Genomic DNA, 10794 nt, shown 5'->3' on the forward strand with positions numbered 1-10794 from the left:
ATCGCTGGTCCGTGCAATAGCGCGTCTCCTCACGGTGATACCCTGACTTTGTAACGCTACAAAGTTGCACCACATGTGAGGATTTCGGGGGGTGGGAGGGGTGACGGGGCTTTAACTATAAGCCCTACCCCGAAAATAAGCCGTAGCTGAAGACGGTCCCCGTCACTGTTTCTGTTCTGAAAAATCCCCGCCTTCTGACGCTTAGCCAATCCCACCCAGCACTCGATGAATGGCTGTGGTTGGTTTAATCACAGCCACTTATCGAGTGCTGGCTGTGATTGTCTGACGCCTAGCCAATCACAGCCAGCGCTTCCAGAAGGCAGGGATTTTTCAATACCCGACCAGAAGATGATGAAGAGGAACAGTGCCGAGACCCGGGGAGAAGCTGCTGCGGTGTCGGAGAGCGATTGTAAGGTGATGTATGTGTGTTTTTTTTTATTTTTGCCTGCAGCTAGGGCTTAGATTATAGCTTTGCCAGTAGGATTTCCTACTGTCAAAGTTGCATCGCACCGCACAAAAACGTGTTTTCGTGCAATGCGATGCAACAGAGAAGAAGGCTCCATAGGGAAACATGGCCTACAAAATCTCAAGAGTCGTGGGCATATCGCCAGACCTGCGAGGTTTTTGTGTCGGATTGTCACATGCTACAAAATATCGCATGTGTGAAGTAACCCATGGGAAAGCAAGGGCTTCTCATACATGAGTTTTGTAGCATTGTAGGAATGCTAAGAAATTGCGGGATTATCGTTCGTGTGAACGAGCCTTATGCATACACTTCATTCTTCCTTTTCCTGTTGGCAGACTCTGAGCTGACAAACACAATTCCAGAGCTGCAGAGTCCAAAAACCAAGTCCTCCTCCAGCTCTGTAGATAAGCAGCCTCCCCTTGTGAAGAGGTAATACTTAGAGACTCAATCTGCTACTTACTGTAGTTAGCTGCATCGATCTGTACCGCAGGAATATGAGCATTTGGGCAGTGCTGTTAAACTGCTTAGTACAGGCCACTAGTACATAAGATAGAGCTTTTTATAAGTAGAATCAACTGCATTCCCTGTGTGCTGTCCTGCCAAGAGGTTCTGTGACAGCTGCTAATGTTGACCTTATGTTTCAGAGCTGGTTAGGGGGTAAAGTGTCAGGAGCTGTAATTTTTTTGGCAAGGCGCATTGTCTTGTTGGAAGTATTGCTGACCATTCCCAAAGCATTGCCACGTTGTTGGCATGTGTTCATGGTTCTTACCAATACAACCAATGGGCCAAGAACATGCCATGTAAAACATCACCAAACCATAACAGAACCTCCTTCTTAACTGTTGGGACAACATGCTGAGGCAAATAGTGCTTCCCAGACATCCTCCACAACCAGGTATGTCCATTTGATTTGACGATGGAGTAACTTGATTCGTCATTCCATAGAACGTTGTTCCATCGCTCAGCTGTGCAATGACGATGCTCCTTGCACCATTGTAGACAGGCGAACGCATCTTCTTTGAGAGAACTCACTAAACATTTGCAAGTTGAATTGAGGGAAATACCAGCTGAAGTACTTTTGATTCTTGTTCAGGTGTCCAATTCCCTTTGGTAGGATAGTGTACCTATGGCCCTCTATCTGTTGAAATTTCAGTAAAACTACAACTCCCAGCATGCCCTCACAACTATAGACATTCAAGCCATTCTATGAGTTGTAGTTGTACCAAAATCTTAGGTGCCTAGTAAAGGATTCCACAATGAACCACTTTAACATTTCATGAGTGGTTAATACAGACACTTTTTTATTTAGCCCTTTTGTTTATGAGGCTTTAGATCTCCTTCCTTCCACTAGTGTCTACTGTCCTGAGCGTTGCTGTATGTAAACATTGCAACAGTATTCAGACCCATGTATTGTACAGAAAGAGTGTCCCTTCTATGGATAGGTTAAAAATTCCCATTGGCGTTCCATACATTGCACAATGAAAAAAAGGTTTGGTACGGTGTTAGTCAGTAAAGTGTGATTGTTCTCAGTGAGAGAAACCAAGTTATCTTGTAGATATGATACCTTTTAATGGCTAACAGAAATACATGTTACAGCAAGCTTTCAGATCCTCTATGGATCTTTCCTCGGGCTAAAATGGAACTGGTTTGGATTGGGCACATATAATATACAGATGTAGAGAGGACACCCCTCTTGATTGAAATGCAAGTGTTCACACAGAAATTTGAGACTGTTTTGCACTTAAAACAACAAACAAACTGAGCTGAGACATAAATAATTAATCAGTCTATTGAGCTCAGGAATGTGACAATTTTATGATCTGTCTCCTTCACCCTGCACATGGAAGGAGATGCAGCACAACCTATTGGATGGCAACATTATTACAAGTGAAGTTCTGAATTTTTATGAAGTTTAAAAAAAATAAATACATAAATGATTGGGAAGAGGACGTCCCTCTTGACCTCCTTCAGACCTTTTCATATTTTTCACTTATGCAACGATCCCAGGCTGAGGTTCATTCCATTCTTGAGGGTATCAAACATGGCCATAAACTTGTACTCCCAAATTCTTCTGTGACGCTGTGACTTGAAATTGCCATTCAGTATGATAACTCTCATCTGCTCTATGCTGTGTCCCTGACTACAAAAATGTTTTGCTACTGGTAATTTAGTCTTTTCCTCTCTAATTGAGTCGCAATGAGATCTCATCCTGGCTCTCAATTTTTATCCTCTTTCCCCAATATAAAGCCCCCCCCAACAGGACATTTAGTGCACAGGATCAGGTATACAACATTAGACGTGGAACATGTGAATGTCCCAGGGATCTTATAGTCTTGCTGTGTTGGGGATCCGTATCCTGTCCACAGTCAGTATACGTGAGCAGGTCTTGCAGCTCCTTACCTTACAGGGATAAGTTCCTTTTTGTATGTCAGAAGGCAATGCACTCCTGATTATAAAGTTTCTCAAATTAGGAGGTTGCCTATAACATAGGAGGGGAGAGGGGAATATGGTTTTCAGACGGTCATCCTTGTGTAGGATATAATGGAGTTTCTTTGTAGTCTTCCTTAGTACCTCTAGCTGTGAATTGTAGGTCACTACTAGAGGCACACGTCCATTTTATTTTTTTCTCCTTGTATTGGAGTAGTTGATTCCTGGGTATCCTGGTGGCTCTGGTGATTTGGTCATCAATTGAGGTGGGATGGTAACCCTGATATAAAAATGCCTGTTTGGGATTGTGTAAATGTTCCTCTCTGTCTGTTGGGTTGGAGCAGATCCGGTTGTAGCTGATGGCCTGGCTGTAGACAGTGGACTTTTTGATGTGTTTAGGATGAGAACTGTCCCATCTGAGGTATGTAGGTTGATCAATCTGTTTCCGGTATAGGGATGTACATTGCACAAACATTGAGAGAATGGAGGCATTTATGGACCTGAACAGCATAGAATGCCACAGCTGTCACACAAATGGCTGACAGGAGGGAGCTGAGAACGGTGGTACAGCGATTAGAGCAGAGAAGCATAGCGAAAGAGATGAGTATAAGGCATTGTTTTTATTTTACAGAATTCGGCAAACATAGGGGAATAATACTGTAGGGCCATAAAAAAGGTTTTATGAGTATTATTATTTTGTGGTGGACACAGTGTGGGAACTATTGCTGTGTATGGGGCACTGGGAGGAGCACTGTGGTTTGATGTGGAGAGTGTATAGATGAGTCATGGCTGGAAAAGTCAAGATAGTGAAAAGAAAGAGATTAGCTTTAAAGGGTTATTATTCAAAAGTCCCCTTTACCTGACCATTGACATCTTGCCTCTCAACTATCCCAGATCTAGTAAGACAGTCCTGGATTTTGGTGGTTGTCCTGCCATCCTAAGAGGCAGGAAGCATGTTGGGACCCCACTCCCAAACCTCAATCTTCTCAGAGGCGTCGTTAGCACCAGACATCCAGAGCTCAAGCCCTGGATTTTTTGCTTGGTGCCCCAGTTCTCTAGAGACTAAAACTTTCAAGTTGACAAAGAGGAGAAGGGAGACAAGCAAAGCAGGAAGAAGCACCAGAGAGCTTGTACTCTGCACATACAGCACACCGCAGGGAAAGAGCCCAGCCTCAGTGTCACTTCTGACCCCTCCCTGTCCTGTAATAAGCCGCTCCACTGGGACCTGAGTGCACACTTTTACTTCTAATAGAGGGGCTTTAAAGATCCAGTTAAATATGTCTGTGGATCCATCCTCCACACGGATCCCTCAGATGGGGGTTTCGGAAGCACTACAGTAGCCACAGATGCAATTTATGGGGCACATTTATTAGTTTATCGATGTATGGGGACATTTTTGGATGGGAATGTATGGCGGCACCACACACCTCTAGTTAGTCACCACTTACATGCCAGCTACTAAGCACAATGATCAGCACATAGACAGCCCAGGACTCCAGGAGCAAGAAGTAACCACTAGCTACACACTAGAGTCTCTCGGACCACCTCTACTACTTGAGTAAGTACGGTCAACTCAGCACCTCGTTATTATGCACCATTTCTTCCCTTATTATTTACAGTGTTGTCTCTTATTACATACAGCATGTTCTCTTATTAAATTTAGCAATCTGTTATTATATGCCCTCCCTTATTATATACAGCATCCTCTCTATTATAGCATCCTCAGTAAAGTGCCGTCACATATTATGCAGTGACCTTTTAAGGGTTCTACCCTTCTTACCAGTGGAGAGAATTTAACTAAGACAGTGTTGCCCTGGTACAACACGTGGCCTTGCTTCCAGAAGTACTGGGCTCCCCCATTTTCTGGTCCCCAAATATTAGGGCCTTATTGACCTCCTGGAATTCAAGAAAGGCCTCTAACCAGTGCACCGATATAGCATGTAGGCATTATACAGTGCCATCTAATTATAAATAATCTTTATTTGTATAGCACCAACTTATCCTGCAGTGCTCATCTTTAGGATATGCACAGCCACGTTTTATACCACACCTTGTTTTGCATATGACATTGTATGGCTTGAGGACTTGATCAGACAGGTCTACCTCTCAAATGTACCTATTGTAGTCAAGAACGCAGTTTGGCTTGGGAGTCTCTCTACTGGTACCTCGTACTTGGTAACAGGTACTGCTATGGCCGTGGATGGTGCTTAATATAAGGACATCCCTCTTGTCCTTATACTTGGCACACAATATTTTATCGCTTCATAGTACAGTGCTCTCGCCCCTTCTGAGAATATGCCCAAGCAGCAACTTAGGGAGGCTTTTCTGTTTTTTCTAACAATGCCACAAGGATGGCTCTGGAATAGGGAATATTGGTGTAAAAATTATCCAGGTAGAGGTGATGACCCTGATCCAATAGTGGGTGCACTGATTCCCATACAATTATTCCTGTAATATCCAGGAAGAGGGGCATTCTGGGGGCTCAATTGTGGTGTACTTCCCTTCCTAAATCCTGGACTTATGGGTGTACCCTGATGTACTCTCACACAGCTTGTACATTATCACGCCATACCATGCCCTCTTACTGAGTAGATATTGATTGAATCAGTCTCACTATAAAATGCACCAGGGACTCATCTACTGAAATATTTATATCAGGGGTGTATGTCTGGGCAACCTTAGCATTAAAATGCTCTATTACCAGCCTGATTCTATATAAGCGACTATAATTGGGGTCATTGTTGGGTGGGCACTGTGTATTGTCATTATAACGCAGGAATTTCATGATCGCTTTAGAATGCATCTTTGGCATAGCCATGCGGAACACTGCTGTGTGGTATAAATATTAATCCTCCAGTAGGCCCTAATGCTTGGTTTCTTTTCTAGCCTCATAAATAATACGATGCCCCCAAACTTTATGATTTCTCATGCATCCCCATTAGTCCACCTAAGCAAAACTAGAGTTGGAGTTTTCTTGGATGAAATTTTTGTCATATAATTGATTTGGGCAACCATGAGGGCAATAAAATCATTAAAAAAGAAAAACGTTTTGAAGGTCTACCCCACTGAGCCCTGCTGTATCAGGGCTTATTTAGGCGACCGTATATCGGCTCGGTTTTCATGCTGAGCCAATATACGGTGTCGTTGTCTGCAGGGGGGGAGGATGGAAGAGCCAGGAGCAGGAACTGAGCTCCCGCCCCTTGCCACTATTTGCAATGAGAGGGGCGAGACGGGGCGGAGCTAAGCGCTGGTACTTAGCTTTGCCCCGTCTGGCCCCTCCTATTGCAAATAGTGGAGAGGGGGCGGGAGCTCAGTTCCTGCTCCTGGCTCTTCCATCCTCCTCCCCCTGCAGACAAGGACACTGTATATCGGCTCGGCGTGAAAACCGAGCCGATATACGGTCGTCTGAAATAGCCCTCAAATTGTATCCCTGAGCTGCCAGTAAAATTAGGGATCTGGGGTGTGAAATTTGCAAGACTAATCCATATAAGATCCGATGAATGAGGGCCTTTGCAGTGCAGCGGAGGAACACCGGTTTATGGGTTCAGAGTCACTAGAAGATGAAGAGGATGACACTAGAAAAGTTGCCCCCCGAAAATAAGACCCTGTGCCTCTTTTAGGGCAAAAATTAATATAAGACCCTGTCGGGGAAACACGATAATACACTAAAAATCGCTGTACTGTAGTCTGAATGTATTTGTGTTACTACAAAAGCAGGAAATGGTGACACAGGTGAGGGGCCAAATATGTTTGGGCGCAATTGTAAGGAAAGTCATAATCGCAGTTTGGGCTGGATGGAGAAAAGGAAAGAGAAAGTCTAGAATCAGAGATTACTGGATCTAAGAGCTCCATCACACTGGTGATCGCGATTTGGACGTAAGAAAATCGTGGCGCAATTGTGTTCAGGTGTTTGGGGTTTTTTTTAGCTTTAGTGATGCTTTTCCTTGAGAATCATCTTACATTGCATCACTGCAGCCCGCAATAAACTCGCACGCTTTTTTAGCACGAAAGTCAATAGAACTTTCTAATGTTAAAAACGCATCGCACGAAAATCGTAAGTTCGTGCATTGCAATAAAAAGGAGGCTCCATTAGGAAACATTGCAAAACGCAGAAAGATAGGACATGCTGCAATTTTTTTTTTCACTCCACATCGCAGGAGTGAAAACATCACAAATGGGAATGAAACCATTGAAAATCATTGGCCTCATAATTACGTGTTTTCACTCGCATCGTGCAAAAATCTTGCGATTTTATCGGCCGCGTGAAGGCCCCCTAACTGCAACACCCCTGCATCCTCTATCTCCGTCTCTCAAAGGCACTGCGTTTTGTACATAGCCCCCTCTCCCGAGGAAACTACCCTAAGGACTCCTTCACACTGGCGATCATGGTATCACCGCAAGAGAATCGCGGCAAAATCACAACTTTCTTTCTTGCGATATTTAAGTCTCAGCGCTTCTTTTTTGCAAAAACACCGCTGCTGCTTGCGATTTTCTTGCAATTTTTTTTGCGCGAAAATGAGTAGGACTTTCTAATGTTAAAAACACATTGCACGATAATCACAAGTTTGTGTGACGCGATAAAAAGGAGGCTCCGTAGGGAAACATGGGAGATAAAAAAAACAAAGTGCAGAAAAATGGGGCATGTGGTGATTTTTTTTTCTTGCATCAGTGAAAACATCGCAAATGTGAAGGAAACCCTTGAAAATCATTGGTTTCATATGTTTGCGTTTTGACTCACTTTCCCATCGCATGAAAATTGTGAGATTTTATCGCGAGTGTGAAGGCGCCCTACGTCTGGGCTGACTCAACTGCATATTACGCGGGCTCTGTACGCCCATGGGATACGCTATAGCTCGCAGGCAATCTATTACATTACCTCACGCAGTTCCGCTCACATTAGCGCGTCGGTATTGGTTAATTACATGAGCGCAAAAAGGAACGCAGCATGTTGAATTTTGCCCGTATACACGAGATAGAGCCTGTCGTTCGCTTCTGTCCTGTATGTACACGCGCCCGTACATAACTACATTATGTCTGGGCGGCAAGTATTCGCGTTCTCGATAAGCGGCGGCGTGGGTAATGTAAACAAAAAAAAACTAAAGTACCACGCATGACAACGTGTGCGAGTCCAATTTTGCCGCCACGGCCGGCTCCACAGCTGCAGAGGGGCCCGCTGCGTTTTACGTTTCCGTCCGTGTGAGCCCCACCTAACATGGCAACAAGCTATATCTAGCTACATGAAGTAATCCGGAGCCATCGTCTGCTCTAGAGCTTAATCATCCCCAAGTAACGCCAAATGCCTTTCTCTATTACACGCCACATATTATTTGACATGTCAGTCTCATATTGCCCGGGGGAGAATCTAAAGCGCCTGTAGTTATAGATAAAACCACACGACCGCCTGGCAATTTTGCCCATAACAAATATGGCAGCAGGCTACATCCGCAGACGTCACTTCCTGTTTGGGGCACGGCCGCTGGGATCACGTGGTATAAGCTGTAGAGCGAATCACAGTGCGCGGCGGACACGTTTAAACTGACGGCTTTGTTACTGGTTCCTACGGAGTAGTATAGCGGAGCCGGGATATAGCGGCGGGGCCGTGCAGGTAACACTCGGGGCTGACGGAAGGGAGCGGCTGTGGTGCTCGGGCCAGGTGGGGCCGCCGCTGGGGTCATGCCTGGGAATAGGAGGCTGCAGCGGGTTCCTCTGTGCGGCATACGGATGGGTTACCTGCTGCTCGGTGCCCATTGGCTTCTATCGGGCCGCTCGCACCTGCGTGTTATGTCACGTGCCGGGGGGCAAAAACTGTTGTGTCCTAGTGCATATCATGTGCCGATATGGGGGTGAGATATGCAGTGGATACACTGCTGTAAGGCCCAATGCCCACGGACGGGTCATTGCTGTGCAGTTTGCAGCCAGCTGCCCGCCGTTAATTCTGCAGCAATGTCCGGCCATAGACCTGCTGTGGTAAATGATTCTCTGCTGCCCACGAGCGGAACATCGCACGGACGGCTTCCATTGCAGTCAGTGAAAGCCGCGCATCCCGCAATACATCCGCTATGAGACCTCTCTGTGCTGGCGCGTCATGTACTGCGTGTGTGTGTCAGCAGAGACACTGGCGGCGGATTCGGAGGGGTGACTATAGGGCCTCTGGGGGGCGCTGGTCTGATTTTGCAGTTGTAATCTGACCTGGTGGTGGGCATACGGATGACTATACGCCTGGAATGCAGAGCGCTTGTAATTATATCACAGCCCGACGGCTCTCCACCACGGCAGAATATCGCTAGTGATATTCCGCAACGGCTGTGGACAGGGGGCCTAAATCAGTGAGCCACGCCGGCCACTACATAGCGGTTGGCACAGAGGCTTCCACTCTGACCTCTGAGTTTTTTTGGCGCTGACCAGTCGGAGTCCTGTGTATTTTCCACGGAAAACCTCTAAGTTTTTAGTGTGTGTTTTTTGTTTTTTTCTTTGTTGTTTTTTTTTTTGGGGGGGGGGGGGGGGGGGTGACCGAAATGCAAAACGCACCTGTGACCAGACCGGAGGCTCGCAATGAGAACTGAGAGCAGCGAGATTCGACCCGGCCGTCTGCCTGAGTCCTTAAGCAGTCATGTGGTTGTTGACCACTGCGGCCTACAGGAGACTCAACAGGGATGTCATCGGTGACGTCTCGTAAACCGGCCAAGGGCTTCTACATTGGAAGACCACATGACGGGTTTACAGGTCGTCAGCAGGCCAGAAGCCCCGGTGATGTCGCCAACCAGATGCCGTGGCGCCAGAAAACCCAACAATCCCATAACTATCTACTTGACCACAAATGGAGCCTTCGCTGCCGCTGTGAACTCGGTCCGTGTGAAGATCTACTAGTTGTAGAGCAGCGCTGTCCAACTCCTCCTCACCGAGGGCCACACCAGCCTTACGGTCGCCTTCACAGGGCCGACTTGTAATTGTACTGCAATGCGCGCGTAATATGCTCATTTGCACGAGCCAAGTTTTGCGCATCTGATACGCAGTGAATAGAACCCTTTAAGGCTGGGTTCACACAGGGCGGATTCCCGTCGGAAATCGCGCGGTTTGGCCGCAGCAAAAAACGTAAGATTTCCGCTGGGAGAACCGCAGCAGCGGCTTTGAAGTGGCTCGGCCACATGCTTTTCCGTTGCGGCCGGCGCTCCCATAGAGGAGAGCGCGGCCGCGACGTAAATAAACAAAAAAGGAAATGTAAATAGACACGCTGCATCTTCTGAAGCCGCGGCAGGGCCGCAGTGGATTAGCCGTCCCGTGTGGACGAGATTTCTAATCTCGAGATTAGCGGCCAGTGGGCGGATCTGCTACGGCAAAACCGCGGCAAATCCGCCCTGTGTGAACCCCCACCCCCCTAATGGGCTCGTTCACAGGAGTGTGTCTTTATTTTTTCATGCAGTGTGCGATCGTGTTTAAAATAATTTCGCGACATGACCCATTTTGGTATGTATGCGCACAGCAATAGGCCATTCAGATGAAGGGGTTGGCGAAAAGGTGCAGCGTATTTCTACATCCCAAACGAGCCTTAAGTGCCCCCCACAGTGGCTGCAGTAGTGAGTGTCCCGTATAGTAGTCCCAGGGATGCTGCCGGTAACAACCTCCTATTGGCCTCTGGCTGGACCACATCTCTACAGGCTTCTCACTCGCCCGCCTGCAGCTCTGATCTGGGGTGCAGTGTGGAGTCTTTGACATCTCACCTCAGTGGTCAGCAATTACATACTCTGTACTGCGCTGCTGGACCGGATCTGTAGATAGGGGGGGTGAGTGAAATACCTTTGTAATGGGGTTATGCAGACAGCTCTGGCATACAGCAGGGTTGGAGTGGAAGCACTGCTCCGTCCCCTGCGTAGTGGCCGACACCTGTAATTGCAGGCACAGCA

At 46.8% G+C, this 10794-nt stretch overlaps 1 protein-coding gene across 3 annotated transcripts in view; it reads left to right on the forward strand.

Annotated features, from left to right (window-relative positions):
• SGO1 (shugoshin 1) overlaps positions 1-10794 on the forward strand; it is a 92518-nt gene that overhangs the window by 63476 nt on the left and 18248 nt on the right. For 2 of the 3 annotated variants that reach the window (XM_066585634.1, XM_066585636.1), the window contains exon 1: positions 8400-8498. The exons of the other annotated variant lie outside the window; for it this stretch is intronic. The gene's annotated coding sequence lies outside the window, so the exon portion shown is untranslated. Of the gene's footprint in view, positions 1-8399; positions 8499-10794 lie in introns of those variants that run through there. 3 annotated transcript variants of the gene reach the window in all.

Source organism: Eleutherodactylus coqui, chromosome 12, assembly GCF_035609145.1.
Source record: "Eleutherodactylus coqui strain aEleCoq1 chromosome 12, aEleCoq1.hap1, whole genome shotgun sequence".
NCBI lineage: Eukaryota > Metazoa > Chordata > Amphibia > Anura > Eleutherodactylidae > Eleutherodactylus > Eleutherodactylus coqui.